The sequence below is a fragment of the Salmo salar genome, chromosome ssa15 (genome assembly GCF_905237065.1).
Source record: "Salmo salar chromosome ssa15, Ssal_v3.1, whole genome shotgun sequence".
NCBI lineage: Eukaryota > Metazoa > Chordata > Actinopteri > Salmoniformes > Salmonidae > Salmo > Salmo salar.
Genome location: NC_059456.1, coordinates 19305210 through 19327694, shown reverse-complemented (window position 1 = coordinate 19327694; position 22485 = coordinate 19305210). Strand labels below are relative to the sequence as shown.

At 43.3% G+C, this 22485-nt stretch overlaps 1 protein-coding gene across 2 annotated transcripts in view; it reads left to right on the top strand.

Annotated features, from left to right (window-relative positions):
- Positions 1 to 1992: 1992 nt before the first annotated feature.
- The window catches only part of LOC106571025 (protein-tyrosine kinase 2-beta), a 67986-nt gene continuing 47493 nt past the window's right edge, over positions 1993 to 22485 (top strand). The window contains exon 1 of one of the 2 annotated variants that reach the window (XM_045695528.1): positions 1993 to 2154. The gene's annotated coding sequence lies outside the window, so the exon portion shown is untranslated. Of the gene's footprint in view, positions 2155 to 17313; positions 17453 to 22485 lie in introns of those variants that run through there. The other variant, XM_045695529.1, reaches the window with a different exon arrangement.

Genomic DNA, 22485 nt, shown 5'->3' with positions numbered 1-22485 from the left:
GTGTGTGGTGTGTATGTGTTGCTTGTGTGTGTGTATGTGTTGCTTGTATGTGTGTGTGGTGTGTGTGTGTGTGTGTGTTGCTTGTGTGTGTGTGTGTGTATGTGTTGCTTTTATGTGTGGTGTGTGTGTGTGTGGTGTGTGTTGCTTGTGTGTGTATGTGTTGCTTGAGTGTGTGAGTGTGTGTGTGTGTGTGTGGTGTGTGTGTTGCTTGTGTGTGTGTGTGTGTGTGTATGTGTTGCTTGTGTGTGTGTGGTGTGTGTGTGTGTGTGGTGTATGTGTTGCTTGTGTGTGTGTATGTGTTGCTTGAGTGTGTGAGTGTGTGTGTGTGTGGTGTGTGTGTTGCTTGTGTGTGTGTGTGTGTGTGGTGTATGTGTTGCTTGTGTGTGTGTATGTGTTGCTTGAGTGTGTGAGTGTGTGTGTGTGTGTGTGTTGCATACTGACTGGAGTGGATTGACTGGTATGGGACGGGTTGGATAACTGATTGAGGTGCAGTGTATATATACGTTCCAGCCTAACCACTGATACAGGGTCAAGTATTTGTTTATCCTTCTAAGGCACTGAGTGTTGTATTGAGATGTGTTCCTGTCTATGGATACTGCTCCCCTTCAATACAGCCTCTAAAGGGTTTTTATTACAGCCTCTAAAGGGCTTTTCATACAGCCTCTAAAGGGCTTTAAATAACCCTCCTAAGGGCTTTTAATACAACCTCTAAAGGGCTTTTAATACAGCCGCTAAAGGGCTTTTAATACAGCCTCTAAACGGCTTTTAATACAACCTCTAAAGGGCTTTTAATACAACCTCTAAAGGGCTTTTAATACAACCTCTAAAGGGCTTTCAACACAACCTCTAAAGGGCTTTTAATACAGACTCTAAAGGGCTTTTAATACAGACTCTAAAGGGCTTTTAATAAACCTCTAAAGGGCAAGATTTGAACTAAGGTAGGTAGTGTCTGAACTGGTAGTGGAGACCAGTGGTGTGTTTAGATCTATACTGCCCTCTAGTGGTCAATATGTTTGTTATTGGAAAACTCCAGGGTGGATATCAGGCTGTAGGAATAATATAATTAGCCTATTAAAAAATATGTCTCCCAAATCAGTCAACCCTATGTATTGTAGAAGGCTTACATATTATTATTATTATTATTATTATGCATTATGGATCGTATGAGGTAAATGGAAATGTACACTTTATATACCATGTATCATTTTATCTAAATCTCTTCATTCAAAGACTCAATCATGGACACTCTTACTGACAGTTGTGGCTGCTTTACGTGATGTATTGTTGTCTCTACCATCTTTCCCTTGGTGCTGTTGTCTGTGCCCAATAATGTTTGTACCATGTTTTTGTGCTGCTACCATGTTGTGTTGTCATGTGTTGCTGCCGTGTTGTTGTTATGTTGTGTTGCTGCCATGCTATGTTGTTGTCTTAGGTCTCTCTTTATGTAGTGTTTGTGTTGTCTCTCTTGTTGTGATGTGTGTTTTGTCCTATATTTATGTTTTTTAATTTTTTAATTTATTTATTTTTTATATCCCCGTCCCCGCAGGAGGCCTTTTGCCTTTTGGTAGGCCGTCATTGTAAATAAGAAATTGTTCTTAACTGACTTGCCTTAAATAAAGGTAAAAAATAAAATAAAATGTAAGAAAATCCTTTCTATGGAAAACACACTGGAAACATTTGGATCTATCTATTATGCCAGGAGTTTTAAATAGCTTTTGCATGTTTACTACAGCAAAGACAATATACTGTAGTCCTACAGCAAATATAGGCCAACGCCAATATGTCTATGGGTTACAAAAACAACTGCAAAGCTAATTTTAACATAATATCCGTTATTTGCCTAAAACACAAAATACATTGCCAGAGAGAGAGAGAGAGAGAGAGAGAGAGAGAGAGAGAGAGAGAGAGAGAGAGAGAGAGAGAGAGAGAGAGAGAGAGAGAGAGAGAGAGAGAGAGAGAGAGAGATCCATGCCACAGAAATAAGGAAGTAACCTACCTACCAAGGCAAGGGAGTGGCTTGGCTCGAGTAAATACCTGTTCCACATTCACCTTCTGTCAGAGTCAGAGTCAGTCAGGACTAGGAATCAATCTATTACACATAACTATAGAATATTTCTGTGCAGACGCTCGTGGAGGAACATGTCCTTTAATTAGGTAAGACGCAAATATAATAACTTCAATGGTGTTTTATAACTGTCAGATGTGTAAACTCAGATTCCGGTGTTTGGAGGCGTAGCAGACGTTACCTCCGTCAAGGTATTTCCAAGCGGTTGGAGTTATCAGTTACTGTTTACGTTTTCCTCGAAACTAAACTATTCGTGGATGGTTTGAAGTCAGTCAAAATTATACCATCATATTAGTTATAATATATACATGAAGCCTGAGGATCGAACATATGCCTCGAGTAAGGTGATTGACATTTCTTGACGGTATTGAGTGCTTTACCAGTGTAGATATATGAAAGCATTGCATTTGCTACCTGAGTTGAGTTGGAAGAATCTCCGTTATCACTGCAAGTCTGTTCAGGTGAAATTGTTTGCGCGCATTCCAGCACCTGGGGTTATGACTCTGCAGTATGTAACCCTACCAACTCAAAAACAACCCTACCAACTCCAAATCAACTCTACCAACTCCAAATCAACTCGACCAACTCCAAATCAACTCTACCAACTCCAAATCAACTCTACCAACTCCAAATCAACTCTACCAACTCCAAATCAACCCTATCAACCCTACCAACTCCAACTCAACTCAAGCCTTCCAACTCAACTCTATCAACTCCAAAACAACCCTACCAACTCCAAATCAAACCTACCAACTCCAAATCAAACCTACCAACCCTACCAACTCAACTCTATCAACTCCAAAACAACCCTACCAACTCCAAATCAACTCTACCAACTCCAAATCAAACCTTCCAACTCCAAAACAGTCCTACCAACTCCAAATCAAACCTACCAACTCCAAATCAAACCTTCCAACTCCAAAACAGTCCTACCAACTCCAAATCAACCGTACCAACTGGAAATCAGTCCTACCAACTCCAAATCAAACCTACCAACTCCAAATCAAACCTTCCAACTCCAAAACAGTCCTACCAACTCCAAATCAACCGTACCAACTGGAAATCAGTCCTACCAACTCCATATCAACTCTACCAACTCCAAATCAACTCTACCAACTCCAAATCAACCCTACCAACTCCAAATCAACCCTACCAACTACAAATCAACCCTACCAACTCCAAATCAACCATATCAACTCTACCAACTCCAAAACAACTCTACCAACTCCAAAACAACTCTACCAACTCCAAAACAACTCTACCAACCCTACCAACTCCAACTCAACTCTACCATCTCCAAATCAACTCTGCCAACTCCAAATAAACCAACCAACTCCAAAACAAGTCTTCTTTGTATACTGACTCTTGTGGAAAATGTAAATATACAGGGGGTGTCTGCGTTTGTGGCCTCGGAGGTCACCTGATCTGTCAAATGTAGTGTCAGTTTTCAGACATTGGTTTTTCAGTTTGTAAAACAGATATTATGGATTAGAAGAAGGTGTCTAATGCCTTGAAGAAAACATTATGGGAGTGTTTCATTAAAAATATGTCATGTCATACCCATGGTATTTCTGTCCATAGCTGACTGAACAGTACTAGTGATGATACATAGAAATGCTTATTGCATAATAAAGCTCCTGTCCTGAATGACAGATATTAATTACAGAGAGACAGACAAGCCGTGACATATCCCCCTGTTTGAGTAATGACTGTTTCCTATACGGTACTATATTAATTACAGAGATTCCTGACATATCCCCCTGTTTCAGTAATGACTGTTTCCTATACACTACTACTGTATAATACAAATATATTAATATACTACTCTTTATACTGTAAGAAAAGAAGCAGCACACACACACAAACACACACACACAATTAACGTGGGCGACATTTTGGATATTCCACCTGTAGATGCTTCCCTGTTGTATGGCAACAGACATGTAGTTGACATGCTGAGGAATTTCTATTCAAATTCCTCAAATCTACTATGACCTTAACCTAGATTCCTCTATTCCACCATGATCTTAACCTAGATTCCTCTATTCCACCATGATCTTAACCTAGATTCCTCTATTCCACCATGATCTTAACCTAGATTCCTCTATTCCACCATGATCTTAACCTAGATTCCTCTATTCCACCATGATCTTAACCTAGATTCCTCTATTCCACCATGATCTTAACCTAGATTCCTCAATTCCACCATGACCTTAACCTAGATTCCTCTATTCCACCATGACCTTAACCTAGATTCCTTTATTCCATCATGGCCTTAACCTAGATTCCTTTATTCCATCATGGCCTTAACCTAGATTCCTCTATTCTGCTATGGCCTTAACCTAGATTCCTTTATTCCACTATGACCTTAACCTAGATTCCTATATTGCACTAAGACCTTAACCTAGATTCCTTTATTCCACTATGACCTTAACCTAGATTCCTTTATTCCACTATGACCTTAACCCCGTACAACCATCCCCAAGTCTTGCGAGCTTACATTCTGTTTTTCTACATGGATTCCACAGATTGATAGCACAGGAATAATTACAAGGCTATTATAACCTAACCTTTCTCCCTAGATAATTTATCCTCCCTCACCAAATCACAACAAAATATCCCAAACTGTAAGGCAGTGGCCATCTCAAAGTATGACAGCGGACCGTATCCAATTTGCTAAGGACTTAAAATGGTCCACACACATTCAAACAGTCATGAAGAAGGCGCGACAGCATACGGGCCCTCAAATCCTCAAAAGGTTCTACAGCTGCACCATTGACAGCATATTGACTGGCTGCATCACCACTTTGTATGTCAACTGCACCGCCCTCGATCGCATGGCGCTATATCGGGTGGTGCGGACAACCCAGCGCATCACTGGGGCCGAGCTCCCTGCCATCCAGGACCTCTATTAACCCCTTATGGCTCCTGAACAGATTCTATCCCCAAGCCATACGACTGCTAAATAGCTAACCATATAGCTAACCAAATAGCTAACCAAATAGCAAACCAAATAGCTAACCAAATAGCTAACCAAATGGCTTACCAAATGGCTTACCAAATGGCTTACCAAATGGCTAACCAAATGGCTAACCAAATGGCTAACCAAATAGCTAACTAAATAGCTAACTAAATGGCTAACTAAATAGCTAACTAAATGGCTAACTAAATAGCTAACTAAATGGCTAACTAAATGGCTAACTAAATAGCTAACTAAATAGCTAACTAAATGGCTAACTAAATAGCTAACTAAATAGCTAACTAAATGGCTAACTAAATAGCTAACTACATAGCTAATTAAATATCTAACTAAATGGCTAACTAACTGGCTGCATGGAGCCTTTTAATTTCATTAAATGTTTTTACACTGACTCTATGCACACTCAAAGGTCTCTACACACACACACACACACACACACACACACACACACACACACACACACACACACACACACACACACACACACACACACACACACAATCAGCATATATGCTGCTGCCACTCTGTTTATTATACACTGTATATACAGCAGTATGTGGACACCCCTTCAAATTAGTGGATTTGGCTATTTCAGCCACACCCATTGCTGACAGGTGTATAAAATTGAGCACAAAGCCATGCAATCTCCATAGATAAACATTGGCAGTAGAATGGCCTTACTGAAGAGCTCAGTGACTTTCAACGTGGCACCGTCATAGGATGCCACCTTTTCAACAAGTCAGTTATTCAAATTTCTGCCCTGCTAGAGCTGCCCCAGTCAACTGTAAGAGCTGTTATTGTGAAGTTGAAATATCTAGGAGCAACAACGGCTCAGCCGGGAAGTTGTAGGCCACATAAGCTCACAGAACGGGACCACCAAGACTTAGCGTGTAAAAATCGTCTGTCCTCGGTTGCAACATTCACTAACAAATTCCAAAGTGCCTCTGGAAGCAACGTCAGCACAATAACTGTTCATTGGGAGCTTCATGAAATGGGTTTCCATGGCCAAGCAGCTGCACACAAGCCTAAGATCAGCATGCACAATGCCAAGCGTCAGCTGGAGTGATATAAAACTCGCCACCATTGGACTCTGGAGCAGTGGAAACACGTTCTCTGTAGTGATAATTCACACTTCACCATCTGGCAGTCCGACGGACGATGCAGAATGCCAACTGTAAAGTTTGATGGAGGAGGAATAATGGTCTGGGGCTGTTTTTCATGGTTCGGGCCCATTAGTTCCACTGACGGGAAATCTTAACGCTACAACATACAATGCCATTCTATACGATTCTATGATTCCAACTTCGTGGCAACAGTTTGGGGAAGGCCCTTTTCTGTTTCAGCATGACAATACCCCCATGCACAAAGCAAGGTCCATACAGAAATGGTTTGTCGAGATTGGTGTGGAAGAATGTCTGGCCCGCACAGAGCCCTGACCTCAACTACATTGAACACATTTGGGATGAATTTCAACACCAGGCGTAATCGCCCAACACTAATGCTCGACCTCACTAATGCTCTTGTGGCTGAATGGAAGCATCTAGTGGAACTTCTTCCCAGAAGAGTGGAGGCTGTTACAGCAGCAAAGGTGGGACCAACTCCATATTAATTCCCATGATTTTGGAATGAGATGTTTGACGAGCAGGTGTCCACATCATGGGTCATGTAGTGAACAGTTGAAGTCGGAAGTTTACATACACCTTAGCCAAATACATTTAAACTCAGTTTTTCACAATTCCTGACATTTAATCCTCGTAAAAAATCCCCTGTGTTAGGTCAGTTAGGATCACCACTTTATTGTAAGAATGTGAAATGTCAGAATAATAGTAGAGAGAATGATTTATTTCAGCTTTTATTTCTTTCATCACATTCCCAGTGGGTCAGAAGTTTACATACACTCAATTAGTATTTGGTAGCATTGCCTTTAAATTGTTTAACCTGGGTCAAACGTTTCAGGTAGCCTTCCACAAGCTTCCCACAATAAGTTGGGTGAATTGTGGCCCATTCCTCCTGACATAGCTGGTGTAACTGAGTCAGGTTTGTAGGCCTCCTTGCTCACACACGCTTTTTCAGTTCTGCCCACATATTTTCTATGGGATTGAGGTCCGGGCTTTGTGACGGCCAGTCCAATACCTTGACTTTGTTGTCCATAAGCCATTTTGGCACAACTTTGGAAGTATGCTTGAGGTCATTGTCCATTTGGAAGACCCATTTGCGACCAAGCTTTCTCTTCCTGACTGATATCTTGAGATGTTGCTTCAATATATCCATGTAATTTTCCTCCCTCATGATGCCATCTATTTTGTGAAGTGCACCAGTCCCTCCTGCAGCAAAGCACCCCCACAACATGATGCTGTCACCCCCGTGCTTCACGGTTGGGATGGTGTTCTTCAGCTTGCAAGCCTCCCCCTTTTTCCTCCAAACATAACGATGGTCATTATGGCCAAACAATTCTATTTTTGTTTCATCAGACCAGAGGACATTTCTCCAAAAAGTACGATCTTTGTCCCCATGTGCAGTTGCAAACTGTAGTCTGGCTTTTTTATGTCTGCTTTGGAGCTTTTGGATATATATAGATATATACTTTTGTACCTGTTTCCTCCAGCATCTTCACAAGGTCCTTTGCTGTTGTTCTGGGATTGATTTGCACTTTTCACACCAAAGTCATCTCTAGAGGACAGAACGAGTCTCCTTCCTGAGCGGTATGACGGCTGCGTGGTCCCATGGTGTTTGTACTTGCATACTATTGTTTGTACAGATGAACGTGGTACCTTCAGGCATTTGAAAATTGCTCCCAAGGATGAACCAGACTTGTAGAGGTCTACAATTGGTTTCTGAGGTCTTGGCTGATTTCTTTTGATTTTCCCATGATGTCAAGCAAAGAGGCACTGAGTCTGAAGGTAGGCCTTGAAATACATCCACAGGTACACCTCCAATTGACTCAAATTATGTCAATTAACCTATCAGAATCTTCTAAAGCCATGACATCATTTTCTGGAACTTTCCAAGCTGTTTAACGGCACAGTCAACTTATTGTATGTAAACATCTGACCCACTGGAATTGTGATACAGTGAATTATAAGTGAAATGATCTGTCTGTAAACAATAGTTGGAAAAATGACTTGTGTCATGCACAAAATAGATGTCCTAACCGACTTGCCAAAACTATAGTTTGTTAACAAGAAATGTGTGGAGTGGTTGAAAAATGAGTTTTAATGACCCCAACCTAAGTGTATGTAAACTTCTGACTTCAACTGTATATCCTGATGACTAGTCACCTTACCCCTAAACATATCTAAATCAAATCAAACCAAATTCTATTGGTCGCTTACACATCTTTAGCAGATGTTACTGCGGGTGTAGCGAAATGCTTGTGTTCCTAGCTCCAAGTAGTATATAACAATTCACAACAATACACACATCTAAAAGTAAAAGAATATAATTAAGAAATATACATTTTATATATACATATTGTACATTTTAGGACTAGCAATGTCAGAGTGGCGTTCCCTAAATACAGTAGAATATAATACAGTATTTTCATATCGGATGAGTAAAGCAGTATGGAAACATTATTATAGTGACTAGTGTACCATTATTAAAGTGGCCAGTGATTCCATGTCTCAGTCCCAGCTTTGATGCACCTGTACTGACCTCACCTTCTGGATGAAAGCGGGGTGAACAGGCCGTGGCTCATGTGGTTTTTGTCTTTTTGTCTTTCCTGTGACATCGGGTGCTGTAGGTGTCCTGGAAGGCAGGCAGTGTGCCCCCACTGATGCGTTGGACAGACTGTATCACCCTCTGGAGAGCCCTGCGGTGATACAGCCCGACAGGATGCTCTTAATTGTGCATCTGTAAAGTTTCTGAGGGTCTTAGGGGTCAAGCCAAATTTCTTCAGCCTCCTGAGGTTGAAGAGGCACTGTTGCGCCTTCTTCACCACTCTGTCTGTGTGGTGAACCATTTCAGATTGTCAGTGATGTGTACGCCGAGGAACTTAACTTTCCACGTTCTCCACTACTGTCCCATCGATGTGGATGGGAGGGGTACTCCATCTGCTGTTTCCTGAAGTCCACGATCAGCTCCTTTGTTTGTTGACGTTGAGGGAGAGGTTATTTTCCAGGCGCCACTCCACCAGGACCCTCACCTCCTCACTGTAGGCTGTCTCGTCATTGTTGGTAATCAGGCCTACTACTGTTGTATCGTCTGAAAACCTGATGATTGATTTGGAGGTGTGTGTGGCCACGTGGTCATGGGTGAACAGGGAGTACAGGAGGGGACTGAGCACGCACCCTTGTGGGGACCCTGTGTTGAGGATCAGCGTAGTGGAGGTGTTGTTTCCTACCTTCACCACCTGGGCGCGGCCCGTCAGGAAGTCCAGGACCCAGTTGCACAGGGCGGGGTTCAGTCCCAGGGCCCCAAGCTTGATGAGCTTGGAGGGTACTATGGTGTTGAATACTGTGCTGAAGTCAATGAACAGCATTCTGATGTAGATATTCCTCTTGTCCAGGTGGGATATGGCAGTTTGCAGTGCAATGGCGATTGCATCGTCTGTTGATCTATTGGGGCGGTAAGCAAATTGCAGTGGGTCTAGGGTGAGATAGAGGGGATATGATCTTTAACTAGCCTCTCAAAGCACTTCATGATAATAGAAGTGAGTGCTAGGTGGCAATAGTCATTTAGTTCAGTTACCTTTGCTTTCTTGGGTGATTGATTGAATATGATTGATTGAATATGTCCGAAAACACTCCAGCCAGCTGGTCTGCGCATGCTCTGAGGACGCGGCTAGGGATGCCTTCTGGGCCAGCAGCCTTGCGAGCATTAAAACCTCTCTAGGGTAGGGGGCAGTATTTTCACATCCGGATAAAAAACGTACCCGATTTAATCTGGTTATTACCACTGCCCAGAAACGAGAATATGCATATAATTGTTTGATTTGGATAGAAAACACCCTAAAGTTTCTAAAACTGTTTGAATGGTGTCTGTGAGTATAACAGAACTCATATGCAGGCCAAAACCTGAGAAGATTCTGTACAGGAAGTGCCCTCTCTGACGATTTCTTGGCCTTCTATACTCTCTTTATCGAAAACAGAGGATCTCTGCTGTAACGTGACACTTTCTAAGGCTCCCATAGGCTCTCAGAAGGCGCCAGAACGTTGAATGATGACTTTGCAGGCCCTGCCTGAAAAACAGTAGCGCATTTGGATAGTGGTCAATCTGAGAACAATGAGACAGGTGCACGCATGCACGTGAAGAGGCCATTTTACATTTTCAGTCTTTGAACGAAAACAACGACTCCCGGTCGGAATATTATCGCTATTTTACGAGAAAAAACGCATAAAAATTGATTTTAAACAGCGTTTGACATGCTTCGAAGTACGGTAATGGAATATTTTGAATTTTTTTGTCACGATACGCGTCCGCGCGTCACCGTTCGGATAGTGTCTTGAACGCAAGAACAAAACAGAGGATATTTGAATATAACTATGGATTATTTTGAACCACAACAACATTTGTGGATGAAGTAGAAGTCCTGGGAGTGCATTCTGACGAAGACCAGCAAAGGTAATCCAATTTTTCTTACAGTAAATCTGAGTTTGGTGAGTGCCAAACTTGGTGGGTGTCAAATTAGCTAGCCCGTGATGGCGAGCTATCTACTCAGAATATTGCAAAATGTGCTTTTGCCGAAAAGCTATTTTAAAATCTGACACCGCGATTGCATAAAGGAGGTCTGTATCTATAATTCTTAAAATAATTGTTATGTTTTTTGTGAACGTTTATCGTGAGTAATTTAGTAAATTCACCGGAAGTTTTCGGTATGTTTGCTAGTTCTGAACGTCACATGCTAATGTAAAAAGCTGTTTTTTGATATAAATATGACCTTGATTGAACAAAACATGCATGTATTGTATAACATAATGTCCTAGGAGTGTCATCTGATGAAGATCATCAAAGGTTAGTGCTGCATTTAGCTGTGGTTTTGGTTTTTATGCTAGCTTGAAAAATGGGTGTGTGATTATTTCTGGCTGGGTACTCTCCTGACATAATCTAATGTTTTGCTTTCGTGGTAAAGCCTTTTTGAAATCGGACAATGTAGTTAGATTAACGAGAGTCTTGTCTTTAAAATGGTGTAAAATAGTCATATATTTGAGAAATTGAAGTAATAGCATTTCTAAGGTATTTGAATATTGCGCCACTCGATTCCACTGGCTGTTGACTAGGTGGGACGATTTCGTCCCACATACCCTAGAGAGGTTTTAATACTCCTAAAAATGTCTTGCTCGTCGGCCATGGAGAACGAGAGCCCACAGTCCTTGGAAGCAGGCATCATCGGTGGCACTGTGGTTTCCGCAAACCGGGTGAAGAAGGTATTTAGCTTGTTTGGCAGCAAGACGTAGGTACCGCGATGTGGCTGGTTTTCCCTTTGTAATTCGTGATTGTCTGTAGACCTTGCCACATACGTCTCGTGTCTGAGCCGTTTAACCTCTTACATCTAGACGTTCCGCTAGCGGGAACACCTGCTCCAATATCCAATGATAGGCGTGGCGCGAATTACAAATTCCTCAAAAATCCCAAAACTTCAATTTTTCAAACATATGACTATTTTACACCATTTTAAACATGCATGATAACGCACGGCCCCATGTCACAAGGATCTGTACACAATTCCTAGAAACTGAAAACGTCCCAGTTCTTCCCGTTGAGAATGTTTGGGATGCTTTGGATCGACGTGTTCCAGTTGCTAATATCCAGCAACTTCGCACAGTTATTGAAGAGGAGTGGGTCAACATTCCACAGGCCACAGTCAACAGCCTGGTATCTATGACCAACAGATGCATATCTGTATTCCCAGTCGTGTAAAATCCGTAGCTTAGGAGCTAATGAATTTATTTCAATTGACTGGTTTCCTTACATAAACTGTAACTCAGTAAAATCTTTTAAACTGTTGCATGTTGCGTTTATATTTTTTATTCAGTGTACATTGTTATTAATTACTGTATTGTTTGTAAAAAAAGAAAAAACACTTGAAAGGAAAGCATTTCACTATACTTGTGTACGTTACAGTAAAACGTAAAACTATGGTTTGGGGAAATTAAGTAAAATATCGCAACGGGATCGTGGAATATACAGGCAGTATGATGTGTTCCTTTTTCATGTGCTGTAGATTTGTATTTAAGATTGTTTTATGTCAAAGCTTGAAAGGGGATCCGTCACCTATATAGTTAACTACTTTTCCCTATGTGGCACTAGATTGGGATTAGGGTGCCATTTGGGATATAGATATGATTTAGCAGTGTGAAGCAGATAACAGAACCTCATGACCACTGGTTCATGTTGTAGACATAGACAGGTAACAGAACCTCATGACCCCTGGTTCATGTTGTAGACATAGACAGATAACAGAACCTCATGACCCCTGGTTCATGTTGTAGATATAGACAGATAACAGAACCTCATGACCCCTGGTTCATGTTGTAGACATAGACAGATAACAGAACCTCATGACCCCTGGTTCATGTTCTGGACATAGACAGATAACAGAACCTCATGACCCCTGGTTCATGTTCTGGACATAGACAGATAACAGAACCTCATGACCACTGGTTAACGTTGTCGATATAGACAGGTAACAGAACCTCATGACCACTGGTTAACGTTGTAGATATAGACAGATAACAGAACCTCATGACCACTGGTTAACGTTGTAGATATAGACAGATAACAGAACCTCATGACCACTGGTTAACGTTGTAGACATAGACAGATAACAGAACCTCATGACCACTGGTTAACGTTGTAGATATAAACAGGTAACAGAACCTCATGACCCCTGGTTCATGTTCTGGACATAGACAGATAACAGACCCTCATGACCACTGGTTAACGTTGTAGATATAGACAGATAACAGAACGTCATGACCCCTGGTTCATGTTGTAGATATAGACAGATAACAGAACCTCATGACCCCTGGTTAACGTTGTAGATATAGACAGATAACAGAACCTCATGACCACTGGTTAACGTTGTAGACATAGACAGGTAACAGAACCTCATGACCCCTGGTTCATGTTGTAGACAAAGACAAGCAGACAGTTCGACTTTACATGTGGTCTTTGCACTCTTAGAATTTTTTTTCTTTTTCGGCTGTCCTCATAGGAGAACCCTGTTTGGTTCCAGGTATAACCCTGTTTGGTTCCAGGTAGAACTTGTTTGGGTTCCATGTAGAGCCCTCTGCGAAAAAGGTTCTATATGGAACTGAAAAGGGTTCTACCTGGAACCAAAACGGTTCTACCTGGAACCAAAAAAAAATATTTAAAGGGTTCTCCTATGAGGACAACCAAAGAAGCCTTTTAGGTTCTCGACGGCACCTTTTGTTCCAAGAGTGTGTGGTGTCTGTGTTGAAATAGTTACGGTATCTCACAGGCTGATAAGATCTCTCATGAGAGCCATGTTTCCATAACAACTAACGTGCTGGCACGACGGTGTCAGTGTGTGTGTGTCAGAAGAAGGGGCAGGACAGGTGTGTGTGTGTGTGTGTGTGTGTGTGTGTGTGTGTGTGTGTGTGTGTGTGTGTGTGTGTGTGTGTGTGTGAGATGTCTCCCAGCTCAATTGATGATCTGTTTGTCACGTCCTGACCATAGAGAGCTCACATTTTTCTATGGTAGAGTAGGTCAGGGCGTGACTGGGGGTTTTTGTCTAGTTTATTTATTTCTATGTTTGGTTCTAGTTTCTTTTTTCTATGTTGGGGTTTTTGTCTAGTTTAAATTTTCTATGTTGTGTTCTAGGTTCTTTTTTCTAGGTTGGGGTTTTCGTGTGATTCCCAATTAGAGGCAGCTGGTCATCGTTGTCTCTACTTGGGGATCATATTTAAGTTGTTGTTTTTCCCCACTAGTGTTTGTGGGAGATTATTTTGAGTTAGTGCATGTTGTACCTCTTCGTCACGGGTTTTTTATTTTCATAAATAGTTTATTGTATGTATTGCTTAGAGTCACATATAAATAAAGATGTGGAACGATACGCACGCTGCACCTTGGTCTCTTTCATATGACGACCGTGACACTGTTGCTGTAGCTCAATCTAACCAGCATCAGAGAGCCTGTCACTGTATGTCTGCTAGTAATACAGGCATGTTTATCTGACAATAGATTGGGTCCCGTGTGGCTCAGTTGGTAGAGCGTGACGCTTGCAACACCAGGGTTTTGGGTTGTATTAATGTTACCCACTGTTACCCACTGTTACCCAATGCTGAGAGAGGTTGTATCAATGTTACCCACTGTTACCCAATGTTATCCACTGTTACCCAATGTTACCCACTGTTACCCAATGTTACCCACTGTTACCCAATGCTGAGAGAGGTTGTGGACAAGTAAAGAGATTCACGGAAACTTGTATGATGTGTTGACAGGCTGTTTTTTGCTGTACCATGTGATATTATTGTCAAAACCCCAAATACAGCTATGTAGGGTATTCTGAGAGCCTGATATTACCCCCAAACAATTATTACAAGGCTTTTTCCCCTCTGTATGCTTCATCAGCAGTTGAATATCTAATATGTGGAAAGAAAACACAAAGCAGTCCCCAACTTTTTCTCAGTACAACTACTAATATTCATTATCGAAACGCTCTGAAACATGAACAATTCCATGAAAATGACTGAACAGGAAATACTGAGTTATCACTGCTTCCACCCATTCGTAAATATGTATCTCAGCTCTCACATGAGCATTAGGAATGTAGATAACAGCCCCCTCTAGACCCTCCCTCCCTCCATTCCTCTCTCCCTCCCTCCATACTTCCCTCCATCTCTCCCTCCATATCTCCCTCCCTCCATACTTCCCTCCATCCCTCCCTCCATATCTCCCTCCCTCCATACCTCCATCCAACCCTCCCTACATACCTCCCTCCCTCCCTACATACCTCCCTCCCTCCATATCTCCCTCCCTCCATACCTCCATCCAACCCTCCCTCCCTCCCTACATACCTCCCTCCCTCCCTACATATCTCCCTCCCTCCATACCTCCATACCTCCCTCCCTCCATACCTCCCTCCCTCCATACCTCCCTCCCTCCATATCTCCCTCCCTCCATACCTCCCTCCCTCCATATCTCCCTCCCTCCATACCTCCCTCCCTACATCCCTCCCTCCCTACATACCTCCCTCCCTCCATATCTCCCTCCCTCCATACCTCCCTCCCTCCCTCCATACCTCCCTCCCTCCATATCTCCCTCCCTCCCTCCCTCCCTCCCTCCCTCCCTCCCTCCCTCCCTACATCCCTCCCTCCCTCCTCCATATCTCCCTCCCTCCATACCTCGCTCCCTCCATACCTCCCTCCCTCCCTCCCTACATATCTCCCTCCCTACATATCTCCCTCCCACCATACCTCGCTCCCTCCATACCTCCACCCCTCCCTCCATACCTCCCTCCCTCCCTCCATATCTCCCTCCCTCTATATCTCCCTCCCTCCATACCTCCCTCCCTCCCTACATACCTCCCTCCCTCCCTCCATATCTCCCTCCCTCCATATCTCCCTCCCCTACATCCCTCCCTACATACCTCCCTCCCTCCATATCTCCCTCCTCCATACCTCCCTCCCTCCCTCCATACCTCCCTCCCTCCATATCTCCCTCCCTCCATACCTCCCTACATCCCTCCCTCCCTACATACCTCCCTCCCTCCATACCTCCCTCCCTCCATATCTCCCTCCCTCCATACCTCGCTCCCTCCTTACCTCCCTCCCTCCCTACATACCTCCCTCCCTCCATATCTCCCTCCCTCCATACCTCCCTCCCTCCATACCTCCATCCCTCCCTCCCTCCCTCCCTCCCTCCCTCCCTACATACCTCCCTCCCTACATACCTCCCTCCCTCCCTACATACCTCCCTCCCTCCATACCTCCCTCCCTACATCCCTCCCTCCCTCCCTACATACCTCCCTCCCTCCATATCTCCCTCCCTCCATACCTCCCTCCCTCCCTCCATACCTCCCTCCCTCCATATCTCCCTCCCCCTCCATACCTCCCTCCCTACATCCCTCCCTCTATATCTCCCTCCCTCCATACCTCCCTCCCTCCCTACATACCTCCCTCCCTCCATATCTCCCTCCCTCCATATCTCCCTCCCTACATCCCTCCCTACATACCTCCCTCCCTCCATATCTCCCTCCCTCCATACCTCCCTCCCTCCCTCCATACCTCCCTCCCTCCATATCTCCCTCCCTCCATACCTCCCTCCCTACATCCCTCCCTCCCTACAACCCTCCCTCCCTCCATACCTCCCTCCCTCCATCCCTCCCTCCCTCCCTCCCTCCCTCCCTACATACCTCCCTCCCTACATACCTCCCTCCCTACATACCTCCCTCCCTCCCTCCATATCTCCCTCCCTCCAAAACTCCCTCCCTCCATACCTCCCTCCCTCCATACCTCCCTCCCTACATCCCTCCCTCCCTCCCTACATACCTCCCTCCCTCCATATCTCCCTCCCTCCATACCTCCCTCCCTCCCTCCATACCTCCCTCCCTCCATATCTCCCTCCCCCCTCCATACCTCCCTCCCTACATCCCTCCCTCCATATCTCCCTCCCTCCATACCTCCCTCCCTCCATACCTCCCTCCCTCCCTCCATACCTCCCTCCCTCCCTCCATACCTCCCTCCCTCCATACCTCCATCCATCCCTCCCTCCCTCCATACCTCCCTCCCTCCCTCCCTACATACCTCCCTCCCTCAATATCTCCCTCCCTCCCTACATCCCTCCCTCCCTCCATACCTCCCTCCCTCCATATCTCCCTCCCTCCATACCTCCCTCCCCCCTCCATACTTCCCTCCATATCTCCCTCCATACCTCCCTCCCTACATCCCTCCCTCCCTCCCTCCATATCTCCCTCCCTCCATACCTCCCTCCCTCCATACCTCCCTCCCTCCCTCCATACCTTCCTCCCTCCATATCTCCCTCCCTCCATACCTCCCTCCCTCCATACCTCCATCCCTCCCTCCCTCCATACCTCCCTCCCTACATACCTCCCTCCCTACATACCTCCCTCCCTCCATATCTCCCTCCCTCCATATCTCCCTCCCTCCATACCTCCCTCCCTCCATACCTCCTTCCCACACACCCAGGTGGTGGGTGGTGCTAGGTTTTAGCTACAGTGTGGGGAGTGTCTCCCAGGCTCATCACACACAATCAGAGTGAGAGACATGCACGGGGCCCTAGTTGAGGAATTCAGAGCCTCAGGCTAACAAAACAGTACCCCTCTCCAACAACAGCTGAAGCTTTGAGAACACAAAGACCGAGACACACCCAGCTCTGCTCTGCACTACGACACCACAGACTTAACAGACAGACAGACATAAACCAGGTCCTCAGTTATGGAGCGATAAAATAACAGAGATAATAATATGGGAAGACATACTAAGGTGCGTACTGTGTAGTTGCGACTACAAGCAATACTAGGGGTGTTTTTCTGGTGAGGTGTATTGACCAGTAGGAGGTAAGTGAGAAGTAGGGATATACCTACCACTACTGTAAGTGAGAAGTAGGGCTATACTTACTACTACTGTAAATGACAGAAGTAGGGCTATACGTACCTCTACTGTAAGTGAGAGAAGTAGGATTAGACTTACTACTACTGTAAGTGAGAAGTAGGGCTATACTTACTACTACTGTAAGTGAGAGAAGTAGGGCTATACGTACCTCTACTGTAAGTGATAGAAGTAGGGCTATACTTACTACCACTGTAAGTGAGTGAAGTCGGGCTATACTTACTACTACTGTAAGTGACAGAAGTAGGGCTATACTTACTACTACTGTAAATGACAGAAGTAGGGCTATACGTACCTATACTGTAAGTGAGAGAAGTAGGGCTATACTTACTACTACGGTAGTTGACAGAAGTAGGGCTATACTTACTACTACTGTAAGTGACAGAAGTAGGGCTATACTTACCAATACTGTAAGTGACAGAAGTAGGGCTATACTTACCACTACTGTAAGTGACAGAAGTAGGGCTATACTTACCACTACTGTAAGTGAGAAGTAGGGCTATACTTTCTACTACTGTAAGTGACAGAAGTAGGGCTATACTTACCAATACTGTAAGTGACAGAAGTAGGGCTATACTTACCACTACTGTAAGTGAGAGGTGTAGGGTTATACTTACTACTATTGTAAGTGAGAAGTAGGGCTATACTTACCACTACTGTAAGTGACAGAACTAGGGCTATACTTACTACTACTGTAAGTGACAGAAGTAGGGCTATACTTACTACTACTGTAAGTGAGAAGTAGGGCTATACTTACTACTACTGTAAGTGACAGAAGTAGGGCCATACTTACTACTACTGTAAGTGACAGAAGTAGGGCGTTACTTACTACTACTGTAAGTGAGAGAAGTAGGGCTATACTTACTACTACTGTAAGTGAGAAGTAGGGCTATACTTACCACTACTGTAAGTGAGAAGTAGGGCTATACTTACTACTACTGTAAGTGAGAAGTAGGGCTATACTTACTACTACTGTAAGTGACAGAAGTAGGGCGTTACTTACTACTACTGTAAGTGAGAGAAGTAGGGCTATACTTACTACTACTGTAAGTGAGAAGTAGGGCTATACTTACCACTACTGTAAGTGACAGAAGTAGGCCGTTACTTACTACTACTGTAAGTGAGAAGTATGGCTAGACTTACAACTACTGTAAGTGACAGAAGTAGGGCTATACTTACTACTACTGTAAGTGAGAAGTAGGGCTATACTTACTAATACTGTAAGTGACAGAAGTAGGGCTATACTTACTACTACTGTAAGTGACAGAAGTAGGGCTATACTTACTACTACTGTAAGTGACAGAAGTAGGGCTATACGTACCTCTACTGTAAGTGAGAGAAGTAGAGAGTTACTTACTGCTACTGTAAGTGACAGAAGTAGGCTATACTTACTACTACTGTAAGTGACAGAAGTAGGGCTATACTTACTACTACTGTAAGTGAGAGAAGTAGGGCTATGCATACCTCTACTGTAAGTGAGAGAAGTAGGGCTATACTTACTACTACTGTAAGTGAGAAGTAGGGCTATACTTACCACTACTGTAAGTGACAGAAGTAGGCCGTTACTTACTACTACTGTAAGTGAGAAGTATGGCTAGACTTACTACTACTGTAAGTGACAGAAGTAGGGCTATACTTACTACTACTGTAAGTGAGAAGTAGGGCTATACTTACTAATACTGTAAGTGACAGAAGTAGGGCTATACTTACTACTACTGTAAGTGACAGAAGTAGGCCTATACTTACTACTACGTGAGAGAAGTAGGGTTATACTTACAACTACGTGAGAGAAGTAGGGCTATACCTACTACTACTGCAAATGAGAAGTAGGGCTATACTTACCACTACTGTAAGTGAGAAGTAGGGCTATACTTACTACTATGTGAGAGAAGTAGGGTTATACTTACTACTATGTGAGAGAAGTAGGGCTACACTTACTACTACTGTAAGTAAGAGAAGTAGGGCTATACTTACTACTATGTGAGAGAAGTAGGGTTATACTTACTACTATGTGAGAGAAGTAGGGCTACACTTACTACTACTGTAAGTGAGAGAAGTAGGGCTATACGTACCTCTACTGTAAGTGAGAGAAGTAGGGCTATACTTAGTACTACTGTAAGTGACAGAAGTAGGGCTATACTTACAACTACTGTAAGTGACAGAAGTAGGGCTATACTTACTACTACGTGAGAGAAGTAGGGCTATACCTACTACTACTGCAAATGAGAAGTAGGGCTATACTTACCACTACTGTAAGTGAGAAGTAGGGCTATACCTACCACTACTGTAAGTGAGAAGTAGGGCTATACCTACTACTACTGTAAGTGAGAAGTAGGGCTATACTTACTACTACTGTAAGTGAGAGAAGTAGGGCTATACGTAACTCTACTGTAAGTGAGAGAAGTAGGGTTATACTTACCACTACTGTAAGTGAGAAGTAGGGCTATACCTACCACTACTGTAAGTGAGAAGTAGGGCTATACCTACCACTACTGTAAGTGAGAAGTAGGGCTATACTTACTACTACTGTACATGACAGAAGTAGGGCTATACGTACCTCTACTGTAAGTGAGAAGTAGGGCTATACCTACCACTACTGTAAGTGAGAAGTAGGGCTATACTTACTACTTCTGTAAGTGACAGAAGTAGGGCTATATGTACCTCTACTGTAAGTGAGAGAAGTAGAGCGTTACTTACTGCTACTGTAAGTGACAGAAGTAGGGCTATACTTACTACTACTGTAAGTGACAGAAGTAGGGCTATACTTACTACTACTGTAAGTGAGAGAAGTAGGGCTATACATACCTCTACTGTAAGTGAGAGAAGTAGGGCTATACTTACCACTTCTGTAAGTGACAGAAGTAGGGCTATACTTACTACTACTGTAAGTGACAGAAGTAGGGCTATACGTACCTCTACTGTAAGTGACAGAAGTAGGGCGTTACTTACTACTACTGTAAGTGACAGAAGTAGGGCTATACTTACTACTTCTGTAAGTGACAGAAGTAGGGCTATACTTACTACTACTGTAAGTGACAGAAGTAGGGCTATACGTACCTCTAATGTAAGTGACAGAAGTAGGGCGTTACTTACTACTACTGTAAGTGACAGAAGTAGGGCTATACTTACTACTACTGTAAGTGAGAAGTAGGGCTATACGTACCTCTACTGTAAGTGAGAGAAGTAGGACTATACTTACTACTACTGTAAGTGACAGAAGTAGGGCGTTACTTACTACTACTGTAAGTGACGGAAGTAGGGCTATACGTACCTCTACTGTAAGTGAGAGAAGTAGGGCTATACTTACTACTACTGTAAGTGACAGAAGTAGGGCGTTACTTACTACTATATGAGAGAAGTAGTGCTATACTTACTACTACTGTAAGTGAGAAGTAGGGCTATACGTACCTCTACTGTAAGTGAGAGAAGTAGGGCTATACTTACTACTACTGTAAGTCAGAAGTAGGGCTATACTTACCACTACTGTAAGTGAGAGGTGTAGGGTTATACTTACTACTATTGTAAGTGAGAAGTAGGGCTATACTTACCACTACTGTAAGTGACAGAAGTAGGGCGTTACTTACTACTACTGTAAGTGAGAAGTAGGGCGTTACTTACTACTACTGTAAGTGAGAGAAGTAGGGCTATACTTACTACTACTGTAAGTGACAGAACTAGGGCTAAACTTACTACTACTGTAAGTGACAGAAGTAGGGCTATACTTACTACTACTGTAAGTGAGAAGTAGGGCTATACTTACTACTACTGTAAGTGACAGAAGTAGGGCCATACTTACTACTACTGTAAGTGACAGAAGTAGGGCGTTACTTACTACTACTGTAAGTGAGAGAAGTAGGGCTATACTTACTACTACTGTAAGTGAGAGAAGTAGGGCTATACTTTCTACTACTGTAAGTGAGAAGTAGGGCTATACTTACCACTGCTGTAAGTGAGAAGTAGGGCTATACTTACTACTACTGTAAGTGAGAAGTAGGGCTATACTTACTACTACTGTAAGTGACAGAAGTAGGGCGTTACTTACTACTACTGTAAGTGAGAGAAGTAGGGCTATACTTACTACTACTGTAAGTGAGAAGTAGGGCTATACTTACCACTACTGTAAGTGACAGAAGTAGGCCGTTACTTACTACTACTGTAAGTGAGAAGTATGGCTAGACTTACTACTACTGTAAGTGACAGAAGTAGGGCTAGACTTACTACTACTGTAAGTGAGAAGTAGGGCTATAGTTACTACTACTCTAAGTGAGAGAAGTAGGGCTATACTTACTACTACTGTAAGTGAGAGAAGTAGAGCGTTACTTACTGCTACTGTAAGTGACAGAAGTAGGGCTATACTTACTACTACTGTAAGTGACAGAAGTAGGGCTATACTTACTACTACTGTAAGTGAGAGAAGTAGGGCTATACATACCTCTACTGTAAGTGAGAGAAGTAGGGCTATACTTACCACTTCTGTAAGTGACAGAAGTAGGGCTATACTTACTACTACTGTAAGTGACAGAAGTAGGGCGTTACTTACTACTACTGTAAGTGAGAGAAGTAGGGCTATACTTACTACTACTGTAAGTGAGAAGTAGGGCTATACTTACCACTACTGTAAGTGACAGAAGTAGGCCGTTACTTACTACTACTGTAAGTGAGAAGTATGGCTAGACTTACTACTACTGTAAGTGACAGAAGTAGGGCTATACTTACTACTACTGTAAGTGAGAGAAGTAGGGCTATACATACCTCTACTGTAAGTGAGAGAAGTAGGGCTATACTTACTACTTCTGTAAGTGACAGAAGTAGGGCTATACTTACTACTACTGTAAGTGACAGAAGTAGGGCTATACGTACCTCTACTGTAAGTGACAGAAGTAGGGCGTTACTTACTACTACTGTAA